The 14074-nt window shown below is 40.3% G+C and overlaps 1 protein-coding gene across 6 annotated transcripts in view; it reads left to right on the top strand.

Moving 5' to 3' along the window:
• Positions 1–14074, top strand: part of TLCD4 (TLC domain containing 4) — a 111263-nt gene that overhangs the window by 17101 nt on the left and 80088 nt on the right. Inside the window, exon 2 of one of the 6 annotated variants that reach the window (XM_006165729.3) lies at positions 3190–3288. The exons of 4 other annotated variants lie outside the window; for them this stretch is intronic. The gene's annotated coding sequence lies outside the window, so the exon portion shown is untranslated. Of the gene's footprint in view, positions 1–3189; positions 3289–13666; positions 13779–14074 lie in introns of those variants that run through there. One more of the 6 variants, XM_006165733.3, reaches the window with a different exon arrangement.

Here is a 14074-nt window from a genome sequence, read left to right as displayed (position 1 = left end):
TCTCCGGGCGCAAGTTCTTATTAAAAAAAAAAAAAAAAAAAAAAAAGATTATCTCAAAGTAGCCAGCATTAAAACAATGCAAGAGGAATGAATACAGAATAGAAATTAGAAAATAAACACGTTTAAGAGATAGGTACAATGGGCCGGCAGGTAGCATGGTGATTAAGGTGCTAGACTCTCACATGGCCAACCGTGGTTCAAATTCTGGACCTGGAGGCTTGCTTTCTCACTTTCTCTCTCTCTCTTTCTCTCTCTCTCTCTCTGATAAGTACATGTGCCTATAGCAAGTTAAAGAATAATAATAATAATAATAATAATAAATACGTAAAATCCAATAAATAATTTTAAAAAAAAAGAGAGAGAGCGAGAGAGAGGCCCAGAAAATAACTTTGGAATCCCATGCGCTGGATATTAGCTCTGCTCTCATTTTACAGATAATAAAGTCGAGGCACAGATTGGTTAAACAACCTGCCCATGTTCTCACAGCGAATGATAAAGCTGGGTCTCAGATTCAAACCTATATGCCAGTGGTTCTCAATAGGATATCATCTGTTTGTTCGTTTTTAGCGATTTGTGTTACAGGGCAAACACACTCTCTGGGTAGACAGTGAGATAGAAAGTAAGAAATTACCCCCTTGGTGGATGGCTACACCACAGTCCCTTCTCTCCGTTCTCTGGGGATTCTGGGCACACAGGCACACACACCCGGCGTGAGTTTCAAGCCACCAGGTCCAGGACTCGAACCACAGTTAGCCACATGAGAGTCCAGCACCTTAACTACTATGCCACCTGCTGGCCCTAACAGGAGATGGTTTTATACATACACACCAGGCTCAGGGGGAGACATTTGGTCGTCACAACTGGGAAGGGGCCCACTATGATAGGGAAAGTGGAGGCCGAGGATGTTCTAAAGCTCTTCAGACTGGTTGTCTATCCTGTGTGGGGAGCCGCCCACATCAAAATGGCTGTCATGACCTTCACTGCTTAAAAATGGCCTGTGCGACCTTGACACAGACACCAGGAATGCAGACCCCCTGGTTCACACAGAGCTGGCAGGTCCTCAATAAGGTCCGCTGTAAACCCCGCCTACCTCCCTCTACCTTGTGTATATAAGAAAGCGCTCTAGCCCTCAATAAATGAGCGAAACCTTTACATCAAGAGCTGTGACACTGTGAGCTGTGATACTTCTTTCGCTCCCGTGCTGAGACGCTGCGCCGGTTCCAGACCTCCGCCCCCTCGCTCGAGTTTCCCTGCCCGATAAGTCCCGCGGGTTCGGGACATTCTTTTTTAAAGTGTGTAATTCCTCTTTTAGATCTTGCAAGAATTTCTTCACCTCCTAGAACTCATCAGCTCCTTCCTCTTGCCTCTTCCACAGTTCATTGTCTTTCTTCTCTTCCATCTCCGTTAGCTTCTTCATTCTTTATCAGACATTTCCATGATTTCCATTGAACTGTCTGTGGATGAATAGGAGTTACTCGTTTCCCTTGAAGGAGAGGTATTTTCTTGCTTTCCCATATTTCTTGTGGTGGTTTCTAGTCATCTGATGGGTGGTGTGCTTCTTCCTAATTCTTGAAGTTTAATCTGAGCATTCAGGAGCATGTAGGAAGAGGGGATCCGGAATCACTTTGCTGTTGTATTTTTATCCTTTTGTGCAGCAGATTCAGTGGATATTGAGGAATATGTTAATCCTATAGTATTTGGATGTTTGGCTGTGGTTCCCTTAGATCCATCCAGAAACACAGAAAATGGAGATTGAGGAGCAGAGTGTTGAACTAAAAGAAAAAGAAAAGGAAACAGAGAGAGGGAAAAAAAGAAAAACAAACAAACGAAAACAAACAAACAAACAAAAACAACAAAAAAAAGAAGGAAAAAAAATTAAAAACAACCAAAAATTTATTATTATTTTTTTAAATCAATAGTTCTCAGGAGCCATGAAGGAGTCTTTTTCTGAAGGCCTTCTCCTTGCCTCTCATGGATGGGTGGAGGAAAGGGGATTATTAGCAAGATAAAGGAGGGGCTGAAAGCCAAGAGAACACTTTACCTTAAAAATTTTTGAAAAGGAAAAATTACAAAAAAATGAGAAGACAGAGACAGAGGCAGAGAGAGACAGAGAAAGAGAGAAGGGTGAAGGAGCTCCCTACCACTCGAGTTTGGGGGCTGGAGGCTGAATTGTCAGTAGAAAATCTTCACTTCTCTTTTTTCCCTGAAATCACTAGTTTTCAGGAGCCATGGAGGAATCTTCTTCTGAAGGCCTGCCCCTTGCCTCTCCTTCCAGGGCCCCCACTAGAAGCCAGCTCCTCCCTCAGTATGAAAGCCAGAAATGTCATTCTTTTTTCTTCTCTAGAAGGTATGTTATTAATTAAGACTCTCCCCCCAGCTACGAAACTTTGTGCTTTCTAAATAAGCTCCTTAACAAACTGAGAAAACTGAGAATGCTTGGAGAGCACTCATCTTGTAGAGTGCAGTGTAAGGTGCAAAGGTATAAAAGAAACTATAGTTTTACAACAACTTAAAGTCCTGATGTGTTCAGCAATTTAACTCCTAGAATACAGTTTGAAGCTCACAATTTGGGGAATAATGTCTTTCAAGATTTTGCTTATTATTAATACTCTTGCACATCATCCTTTTATTAGTGATCTTCACTCTGATATATTTTTGAAATCTTTAACATTTTTCTGTAAGATCTGGAGAGGAGAACATTCAGCTGATACAAGTCTAAGCAGCAAAAAGCAACATGTCTGTGATGCAGTGACAAGGAGCTACAGAACATGGCATACTTCTGGATCCTCACAAAATAAAGCCCTGCCTACCTATGACCAATTTACATGTTTGTAAATGCCATCTGTTACCACTGTATCTAAATAGAGCAGCTTCTGGCATTAAAAAGTCATGTTAGAGGGCTGGCAGGTGGCATGGTGGTTAGAAGCACTGGATTCCCACATAGCCAAGAGCAGTTTGGGTCCTGGACCTGGTGGCTTGCTTCCTTGGTTTCCTTTTCTGTCTCTGTCTCTGTCTTTCTCACTCTGATCAAATTAAAAATAATGATAACAAATGAAATTAAACAAATATTTTTTTAAAAAAAGTCATGTTGGAATAAGTTCAAGTCATAGTACAAGTTGAATAACACTTATTTGAAATGTTAGGAACCAGAAGAGTTTCAGATTCTGTTCTTTTTTTTTTTTTTTTTAGATTTTGGAATATTTGCATATACATGATGAGATACAATGGGATCCAGAGTAAACATGAAATTGATTTATGTTTCATACACACTTTATACGCAGATTGAAGGTAATTTATATAATATTTTTGGATTGCAGAGTTTTGATTGTGATCTAACACATGAGGTCAGGTATTAAATTTTCTACTTGTGGTGTCACATCTGTGCTGAAAGTTCATGATTTTGGAGCATTTCTGGTCTTGGATTTTCATATTAGGGCTGCTCAGCCATAGTACTCTCAAGAAGAAACTAGATACACACTTTACTTATAAGTTGTGTTGATGTCTTTATTATAAAGGAGTTTTGTCCCTGGCAATAGAACTTTTTCCCATTTTTATCATTGTCTGTGGAGGGTTCATTTTTATGAATCAATCACTTCAATCTATAACTTCATTATTTCTGTTAAGCAATTTGAAAGAATTGCTGTAGCCTGTGGAATAGTAAACTTTTTCTTTGAAAACTTTTTCTTTTTCCCTCAAAATGCTTGCTACTGTCAAAAGTTGTTCTTGATTCTTTGGGACACTGGAGAATCTATTGAAAGATAATACACACACAAGAATTTCGGCTCTGTCTTCAGTGAAAACATTGACTCTGAAGGCCTGGGCAGATCAGATTGCCCAGAGGAGATATACAGGGAAGTGTAATGGTAGACTCACTAAAAGGACCTGAACTAGGTTCTGCATAGCTTGTCACCAGAACTGGCATCTTTGTTTTCATCTCTTTCTCATTTTTGCCTTATATGTAGCTGTTTAGTTTTGTAAAGCCATTCTGAATGGCTGAATCCCAGTCGATAGTCTCAATAGAAGTGTGAACCCACTTGGCTGGTCAGTAGTGGAGGATCTCATAACTTCTGGGCTACGGGCCAGCATCCTCTGGGATCTTCTAACCTGGCATCTCCACCGCTTGGACTGTTGCATCTCAGCCAACCTGGAGTTTACCTCGAGCACCATGGGGTCTGGCTCCAGCACTGACAGTGGGCAGCAACTCCAATGCTCAGGAGAGTTTGGGAAGCTGCTAGTGAATTATCAGATCTGGTGCCTACAGCCCTGGGCCACTTGGGCCACCCTGCCTGAGTGTGTGGAGGTCCCTGTCCCCACCCACCCTTCACCCCAGTATTAAAGTGGTGTGTCTGCCTTCAAGCACCATGTCTTTGATACAAGCGGTGGATCAAGGAGTTATGGCAGCTTTTAAGGCCTGCCACTTGAGGAGGACCTTTGCCCAGCATATCGCCATGAGTGAGGAAGACATTCAAAATACACTGATGTAATTCTGGAATGATTAAAATATCTATGAGTATATCAAGGACCTTGCTTGAGCTTGGAGTGATGTCACCAAGGAGTATATGAATGGCTTCTGGAGGGAGACACTAAAGAGGTTTATTCATAACTTTAAAGGATATACCAAGGTTGAGGAGTGGCAGATATCAGCACACTGTTGTTGAGATGGCAAACAGCTTCTTTGTGGGTGTGGATAATGATGGTACTAAGGAACACCAAGAGATGGTTCTTGAAGAGCTGACTAATGAGTAGTTGGAACTGGGACAGGAATACATAGCTGAAGAAGAGGCAAGAGAAAAGGCAACTGTTGGAGAAGTCTAAGAAGAAAAATACCCATAGAGAAGAGTTTATCCTAAGTTTTCACAGACCTCGACAAGCTCATTAAAAGGTTTGAAAATAAAGACACAAACTCTGAAAGGTGTTTTGTTTTGTTTTGATATAGGGTGTGTGCACTGGCTGTAAAAGGACAGAGAAAGGGAGTGGAAAAGGAAGAGAGAGAGGGAGAGAGAGAGAGAGAGAGAGGGAGAAGTGGTAGTGATGAGGAGGAAATGAGAAAGTACCCCCAAGTGGGGATAGCTATGCTGCAATCCCTTCTACTCCATTGTTTTTTTGGAACTTTGGGCATGCTTGCCCATGTGCTTGGCAAGCTTCTGGGTCTGGGACTCAAACATCATAGTTGGTTATGTGACATCTATCCTCCTTAACCACTATATCACCAGGTGGCCAGAAAAACTTTTAATAATAGAGAGAAATGATCACAGTGTATTATCTGTTCACAAGCAAATCTATGATGAAAAAAAGAAACAAACTAAGCAAACCACCACGGCCATATTTCTGAAGAGTGATACCTCCTCAAGAAGAGTCTCAGGAAAGTTCTTCAAGAGGTATTCAAGAAGAAGGCATTTCTATCATACGAGATGACAACTCCATATATATTCTTGCCCCTGAAGACCTAGTGAGACAAGATGTGGAAGATGGGGGTAGTGAAAATGTTGATCCGGACCCTGTGTAGGCCTAGGCTACCCTGTATCTTTGTGTCTTATTGTTTTGTTTGTTTTTTTTTTTGTTTTGTTTGTTTTTTTGTAGAAGTTTTTGCTATAGGGAGCATGCGCTTGCTGGAAAGACAGAGAGACAGAAAGTGAGAAATCACCCCCTCCAGGGAGGATGGCCACGCTGCAATCCCTTCTCCTCCATTCTCCCCTAGGGACCTCAGGCATGCACGTACATGTGCCCAGTGTGAGTTTAAGCCACCAGGTCCAGGACTGGAACCGTGGTTGACTACCTGGGAGTCCAGCAACACAGCCATTACACCAACTGCTGGTCCCTGTGTCTTAATTTTTAATCAAAAATTTAAAAAGTGAAAAAAAGAGAAAAATTTAGTAGAAAAAAAGCTTATACAACAAGGATATTAAGAGAAAATATTTTTGTACAGCTGTACAATGTGCTTGTATTTTTTTAAAAGAATTTATTTATTTATTTTATTTATACATACATACATACATACATACCAGAGAGGGAGTACATACATACATACATACCAGAGAGAGACAGAGTGTGAGAGGGAAAGTGAGAAAGCAAGCTACCAGGTCTGGACTCGAACCACAGTCAGCCACATGGGAGTCCAGTGCTCTTAACTTCCAAGCTACCTGCCAGCCCCATGTTTATATTTTAAGCTAAGCATTCATTGTATGGGCCTAAAGTTGAAACCAATGAAAAAATTTATAAAGTAAAATAGTTACAATAAGTTGAGATTAATTTAGTTTTTGAAGAAATATTTTTAAAAATAAATTTAGCATGATCTAAGTGTACAGTATTTATAAAGTCCACAGTAGTGTGCAGTAGTGTCATAGGCCTTCACATTCACTCTCCACACACTGATTCACCTACAGCAACTCTTAGTCCTGCAAGCTCCATTCATGTTGAGTATCCTACACAGGTGTTTTTATGTTGTTGTTGTCTTTTTAAAAAACTTTTATACCATATATTTACTCTACCATTTCTATGCTTAGGTATGTTTTGATACACAAATACTTACCTTTGTGGTACAATTGCCAGCAGTACTCAGTACAGTAACATGGTGAGCAGGTTTGTAGCCTGGGAACAATAGGCTCTATCATGTAGCCTAGGTATGTAGTAGGCTATTATATCTAGGTTTGTGTAAGTACACTCTGTGATGTTCACACAATGACGAAACTGCCCAAGGCTATGATCTCAGAACATATCTCATTGTTAAATGATGCACGATTGTGAATAATAACTTATTCTTGATACTTCTTTATTCTCCTTTGTTTAGAGTGCCTAAGACAGGGACATCAGTAATGAGCATGATTCTGATGTGTGGGGTGGATTGTTTGTAGAAACACTTTCACACGAGCAATAGTTGTCATGATATAAGGAGATCAATCTCATTGGAAGCTAATGAATTTATAAAGGAGATAAAATGTTTGTATATTATAAAATGCTGTCATGAAATTTGCTTGCATTTTTAAAAAATATTTTTAGCCTTGTTCCTTGTCTATACGATCAGTGAAGTGTTGATATATGTCATTATAAAAATTTGATTCACTTGGAATAGAATGTATTTAAGGATTGGGGCAGAGTCGGGGATGTTTTAATCAAGAAAAAAAATATATATATATAATAGAGAGAGCCCTTTAACAAAACTTTATTTCTTCCATGAGTGAGAGAGACAGAGAGAGAGAGACAGACAGACAGACAGACAGACAGAGAAAGGCAGCACCCAACAGGGTCCTGATGTCTTTATCCACCCTAACCTTCTGCCAACCAGCCCTGGATCATGAGCAAGCATGCTCCTAGCATACTCAGGGAGATCTCTGGACTTGAACCGGGGACCTTCCTATATGCATCAGACTTGCAGAGTGTCATGTTTTACTGCTGCACCTCTGTCCAGTTCCTGATTCTTTTTTTTTTTCTTTTTTTGAGAGAGATTTTTGCTATAGAGCACATGCACTCACTAGAGAGATAGAGAGAGACAGTGAGACAGAAAACTAGAAATCACCCCGCTAGAGGGTGTAATCACTTCTCTTTCATTTTCCTGTTGGGATCTTGGGCACACATGCACATGTGCCCAGTGTGAGTTCCAAGCCTACAGGTCTGAGACTTGAATCACCATCGACCATGCGGGAGTCCAGTGATGTACCCATTATGCTATGTGCTAGTCTTGAGCCCCTGATTTTTAGTTAATTGAATTTATTATTCTTTTATGGCTTTTAGATTTGCAGTCACAGTTAAAAAGGCCTTTCCATTCCATGGAAAGAAGGGAGTCCACCCTTATTTTCCAGTAGTGCATTTGTGCATTCATATTTTACATTTAAGTCTTTGACCTGGAACCAATAGATGGCATGGTGTTTAAGGTGTTGGCTGACTATAGTTTGAATCCTGGATCCCATGACCTGAAAGTCACACCAGGCATATGTGCATGTTTGCCCAAAATCCCAAGGGGAGAATAAAAGAGAAGAGATTGAGGCATGGCCATCCTCCTGTGAGGGTGATTTCTCACTTTCCTTCTCTCTCTCTCTCTTTCTTTCTCTGACAAGTGCATATCCACTGTGGTCAAGAAAACCTCAAAAAATAAAATAAAAATAAAAATACAATTGAATCTTTTTTTTAAAAAATTAATTTATAATAATAAATTAATAAAAATTATATAATTAAAATTATTATTATTATAATAATTTTCTTTGGGAACATGTGCTCACCATGAAAAGAGAGGGTGAGAAAGCAAGCCACCAGGTCCATGACTCAAACTGTGGGCAATCATGTGGGAGTCTAGCGCTTAACTACCATGGCACCTGCTGGCTCCCTAGAATTGATTCTTAAAAACAAATTTTTTGACCTATTTGTATTCCATCTTAATATACAGTATGAGATATAGATATACCTTTACTTTTTCCAGATGCTATTTATCTAAAAGTCCATCTTATTCTACTTATTTGAAATGCTGCTTATTTGTGTCCATTTCTGAACTGTCTATTCAGTTCCATTAGTTTGTCTAGCCCTATGGAAATCCAAAATGTTTAATTTCAGGGTTCTGTAGTATTCTTTTAACATATGGAAAGCTATTTCTTCCTCACTGATCATTTAAAAAAGCATTTCTGGTTAATTTTCTTTTCTTTTTTTTTTTTTTTTAGGTTTTTGCCATAGGGCATGAGCGTTCACTATAGAGAGAGACAGACAGATACAAAGAGAGAAAGTGAGAAATCACCCCCCCCAGCAGGGATGGCCTCATTGCAGTCCCTTCTCCTTTGTTCTGCTCTTGGGATTTTGGGCACACATGTGCATGCACTCAGCATGAGTTTCAAGCCACTGGGTCTGGGACTCAAACCACCATTGACCATGTGGGAGTCCAGCACCTTATCCACCACATCATCTGCTCACCCCTTTCTGATTATCCCTGCTTGTTTATTTTCCCATATGGATATTAGAATCAGCTTTTTCTATGCCAGAAAAATTTTCTCTTGATATTTTCATTGAGTTTACAACAATTTAAAGACTAAAGTTTAGAGAGAATTGAAATACATTGACTTTTCCTATGCAAGAACATAGTCTGAATTTTCTAGTTACCACTGCTCTGTACCTAGATTCTTTCCAAGTTTCTCCTCTGGAGTGAGGAATTTATCCTTTGATAGAGAGTCCCCATAACAAAAAGGTTAAGCAGAGAATTGAAAAGACACTTCGGAAATGAAAAAAAAAAAAAAAAAAGGTGGAGGGAGGTGGAATTAGAAACTATGGTAGGTAGAAGATTAGGAGATAAACTTAAGGAATTTCTCTGGTCCAGAATATCTCAATCTTAGCATGATTGACATTTGGGGCTGAAAATTCCTTGTTGTGGGAGGCTATTTTGTGCATGGTAAGACGGTTAGCAGCATCCCTGGCTTCTACCCACTAGGTGCCAGTACATCCACTGTATCCTGTGGTGACAGCCAGAATACCTCCAGGCCCTGTCACCTATCCCCTGGAACAGAGGAATTAATACTCTCTTCCTACTTGTCCCTATGAGAACCTCTGTCTTATGCAATAGAAAAGAAAGATGCAGAGATAATTCATAGAACGCAAGGTCAATACAATGTAGAAAGCAATACCAATGATCTCATGTTCTACTAACAAGAGTACATAAAGAAAGTGGAAAGAAATTAGTGACAAACCAGTGAAAGAAAAATTTGCAGTTAAGATAAAAAGGACTCATAGTGTCCATCACAATCAATGAAAAAATCCCCATTCTAAGGTATACCACTTTGAAATTTCAGACTGCTAGGGATAATGGAAAGAATATAGAAAGAAAAACAGGTCCGACAGAGGACTGAGAACTAGAAGAGCATTCGGCCTTTCAGTAACAACCCTGGAAATGAAAAACAGTGGAACAGTGCCTTCAAAATGCTGAGGGAAAATGATTTTGGACCTATCTAAAAGTATCAGTCAGGAATAAGAGTAGAATAAAGACATTTTCAGACATGCAATTGCTTTAAACTTTTACCCTCCGATGTGTTTCCTCTAAGTAAGATACTCTGATTTGTGCTTCAGCAAAATAATAGAGGAAACTAAAAGTAACATGTTTGGGCATTGGAAGGGATCATTGCCGCATGTCTAATAGATTGGATGAACTAGCTGAGTAAAATTCAGGTTAGATAGATTTTAAAAGGTGATAAATGAAGGAATTATTAACTCTAGGAAGGACAGGAGATTTGCCGCATGTCTAATAGATTGGATGAACTAGCTGAGTAAAATTCAGGTTAGATAGATTTTAAAAGGTGACAAATGAAGGCAATTACTAACTCTAGGAAAAACAGGAGATTTTCAAGAAAAATGTTTTCATGCACATTCTTTGACTCAGCAAATTTCGGTCTTTACATTATCACGTGGATATAAACGTAATTATTGATTTGAATGGAAATTGTGATGGGGCCATGTTGAAAGGAAAGGTGAGGGCAAGCGATAACAGCATTGATGTGTCAGATAGCTAGATCCTCAAATGCCATGACAAAAAATCAATAAACAATGTCTGAAACTGAAAGTCAAGAAACGTTGGTATACAGATAACATTTAGGAATGACGAATACATAGGGTTGTGTGGAATGTGGGATGAAGAGAGGGTACTGAGGAGATTCATGGATTTTTGTTGTTGTTCATGTAAGCCTTAAGAACCATTTGTATTTTTACTTATATTTATTACTTTCATAAAATTAAAAATGCAAACAAGCAATATACATACATTACGGGGGGAAGAAAATCACAAAAAATTAGCAAAAAAGAAAACAAAAGATGTCCAGAATCTCAGGTACCCTGAGATAATCACTGTTTTATCACTACTAATATTTTAAAATAATTTCTTCCTGAAAAATTCTAAAAAATAGATAAAAAGTACTTTGTAATAAAAAAAAGGTTATATAAGGCCAGTAGGTGGCATGGAAGTTAAAGTGCTGGATCCAACATGGCCAGCTGTGCAGTTCAAGTCCTAGACCTGGCAATTTGAAAAACATGTAGGTGCCTGTGTGTCCATGGCCGAAATCCTGAAAACTAGAGGAGAAGGGATTGCAGCATGGCCATCCCCCCTGGGGGGTGATTTCTCACTTTCTGTCTCTCTGTCTTTCTCTGTCTGTCTGGTGAGCACATGTGCCCTGTAGCAAAAACCTCTTCAAAAATTATTTATTTAATTTGTATGTATTCATTCATTTATTTTAATTTGACCAGGGGCAAACGGGGTGGGGGGAGGAGTGAGAAAGCAACCCACTAGGTCCAGGACTTGAACCGTGGTTGGCCATGTGGGAGTGTCCAGCGCCTTAACCACCATGCCACCTGCTGGTCCCTATATTTAAGACAATTTTTGTCTTAAGACAGTTTTTAAAAAAAATTTTTGGGAGAGGTCGCCAGAAAGACAGAGACAAAGACAGAAAGTGAAAAATCACCCTCTGGGGGGATGGCCATGCTGCAATCCCTTTTCCTCCTTCCTCTTCTCAGGATCTTGGGCATGCACACACACATGCCTGACGTGAGTTTAAGCCACTGGGGTGCGGGACTTGGACCACGGTCAACTACATGGGAGTCCTGCAATGAAGCCATTACACCACCTGCTGGTGCCAATTTTTGTAATTTTTAAAAACGTGTATGAATACTCTTCATTTCTCTGAACTGTTGCAATGAACAAAAATAGAAATAGTACAATTCAGTCTTGCTACTTCACATTCGAAGTGCAGAAAAACTTCATATATTAAATATAGAATTTTGAGAAAGTATCCTTGGATAGAGAATCTTGATACAATAAAGTTAGGACTAATTAAAGATTTAAATGTGAATAACAAAATGGATTTTTTTTTAGAGTTTTTTGCTACAGGGTCTATGCACTTGCCAGAGAGACAGAGACAGAGACAGAGAAAAAGAAAGCGAGAATCCACCCCCTGGGAGGATGTCCACACTGCAATTCCTTCTCCATTCTCCTCTCAGGATCTTGGGCATGCACACACACGTGCCTGGTGTGAGTTTAAGCCACTGGGTCCGGGACTCAAACTGTGGTTGACTACGTGGGAGTCCAGTGACAATAGCCATTACACTAACTGCTAGTCCAGAAATGGATGTTTTTAAAGAAATGAAGCTACATTAAAACTTTACTGAGATATATATTTTTTATCTGCTAAGGTCACAAAGTTTTGATTAGTTTAAAAATTCCAATACTCAAATGATATTTACGGAATTCCTTTCCTATCTCATTCCTTTGTCCTTGATGTATTCACTTTTGTGCCCTGTGTAATTTTGAAACAATCTCACAAACTTGATGATGCATTTGTAGAGGCCTAACATGAAGCAATTCAGCAATACATGGGAAACAGTACAGTTGATTCCTGTGGGTTTACTTGTCTGTTACTGCTGTTGGTGTTAAGAGGATAATGCACATCAAAGATAAAGATGGTGCATTTATCAGGACAGAGCAGAGCAACTAGCAGCAACCAAAAAAAAGTGTAGAGAAATATCTGTAGAAGACAGTCTTCATACAGAGTCCTGAGTGGGCACTGCGAAACCTGAACTTCACAGGCTTACGGAGACACCCACATACAACTATCCTGCCCACAGAAAGTTATTATGAAAGTTATGTGAGTCCATAAATCAGCAATGGGGCAAACCAAAGTTGTCAGGTAACGTGGACATTGTGGAGCAACTGTGATGGCCTAGAATGTGGTCAAAGAGCACTGATGCCCTGGTATGTCCTGGGAGTCTTGGGGAGAAAAAATGGGAACATCCACTTGGGGCCAGTGAGACCATCCTCCTTGACTGCAGGGCAGGTTTCTGTCCCTGTAGGGTAGTATAGGTGTTGTCTTTTTCAAGTCAGTCTGAGATCCTTTGGCCAAGACCCAGGTCTTCAGTGGTAATTGAGAATTATTATTTCTGTTTTACATAACAGAGAAATTTCGTCTCAGCGAGGTTTCCTGAAATCACACAACTTTCAAAAGTAGACTGACAGATTCCAGGTTCTGACTTCAGTTATATCGCTTTTCCCTTGAAAATAAACACGGACAGAGTTTGTAAGGCTTTCTGTGTGTGTGTGTGTGTGTGTGTGTGTGTGTGTGTGCGCGCACGCACATTTGATGGCCTGATCTGCAGCAGGTGTGTGTGTTTACGTGTCTATATTAGGCCAACTATATTAGCTCTACTGATAGTTCTTACGGGTGCTTGTTCTATATTGTTAATGGTAGGTTTTACACAATATTAATTTATCTCTTCTCCCCAGAAGTACTTGTGATTGTTTTTTGCGAATTATAACAGCCTAAATATACATTTTCATTTTTTGTTTTATTCAAAACAATTCGATCCCGTTAATCAAGAACACTTGGAAGTTATTGAAGCGCTATGTAACAGTCAGAGGTCTATTTAATGCAAACTTTCTTTATGTACTAGTAACTCAGGATTCTCATCCAGCACCCAAAGTTCAAATTTTCCTTCCACACCTCGACAGCAGAGAGGTTCTGGGCGTAGATGCAGCGCTGGTGCACTCTCTGGGGATGTTTCTTGGAAAGATTTGGGAGGAGGCTCCTCTAGAGAATACACTTCTTCTACACACGCCCCCTACCCAGTTTGGAATGCACCTGCAGACCCAAACAAGGAAGGGGCGGAGCTCAACTTTGGCCATGTCAGACGTGGCAATAAAAAACAGCAGCTGCCCTTTCACGTTCTCTCTGATGATCAAACCATGTCGTTTATTTACGCAATATTTGGGCACTGAAGGCACGATATAAATTCATAACCTGAAAAGATTCCCAGTTACGTGGCTAGCCAAGGTACTGACCGCTGAGGGGGCGGGCTCACACAGTCCTCCCCAATTGCCAGTTTTGTTACTTGCTTCGGAAAGCCCGGGAACCGCACCCTCCAGCCCTGGAGAGTGTGATCTTCCGGGATCCCACCGCGGACCATCCCGGGTATTTGCGTTTTTGAGCTCTTTTCAAGACCCAAGTTCCAACACCGGGAGGTCGGCCCTACTGCCGGCCTCCGGGCCCCGCCCATTTGGCCAGGGGTCGAAGCCGCTGGGAGTCTGAGCCGGAGCGGGAGCCGCCGCGGGCCCTTTAAGGAGCAGCTC

This window comes from Tupaia chinensis, unplaced genomic scaffold (genome assembly GCF_000334495.1).
Source record: "Tupaia chinensis unplaced genomic scaffold, TupChi_1.0 Scaffold144016_1, whole genome shotgun sequence".
In the NCBI taxonomy this organism is placed as follows: Eukaryota; Metazoa; Chordata; class Mammalia; order Scandentia; family Tupaiidae; genus Tupaia; species Tupaia belangeri.
Note: the sequence above shows the minus strand (reverse complement) of the source record. Positions and strands in the feature narration are given on the sequence as shown.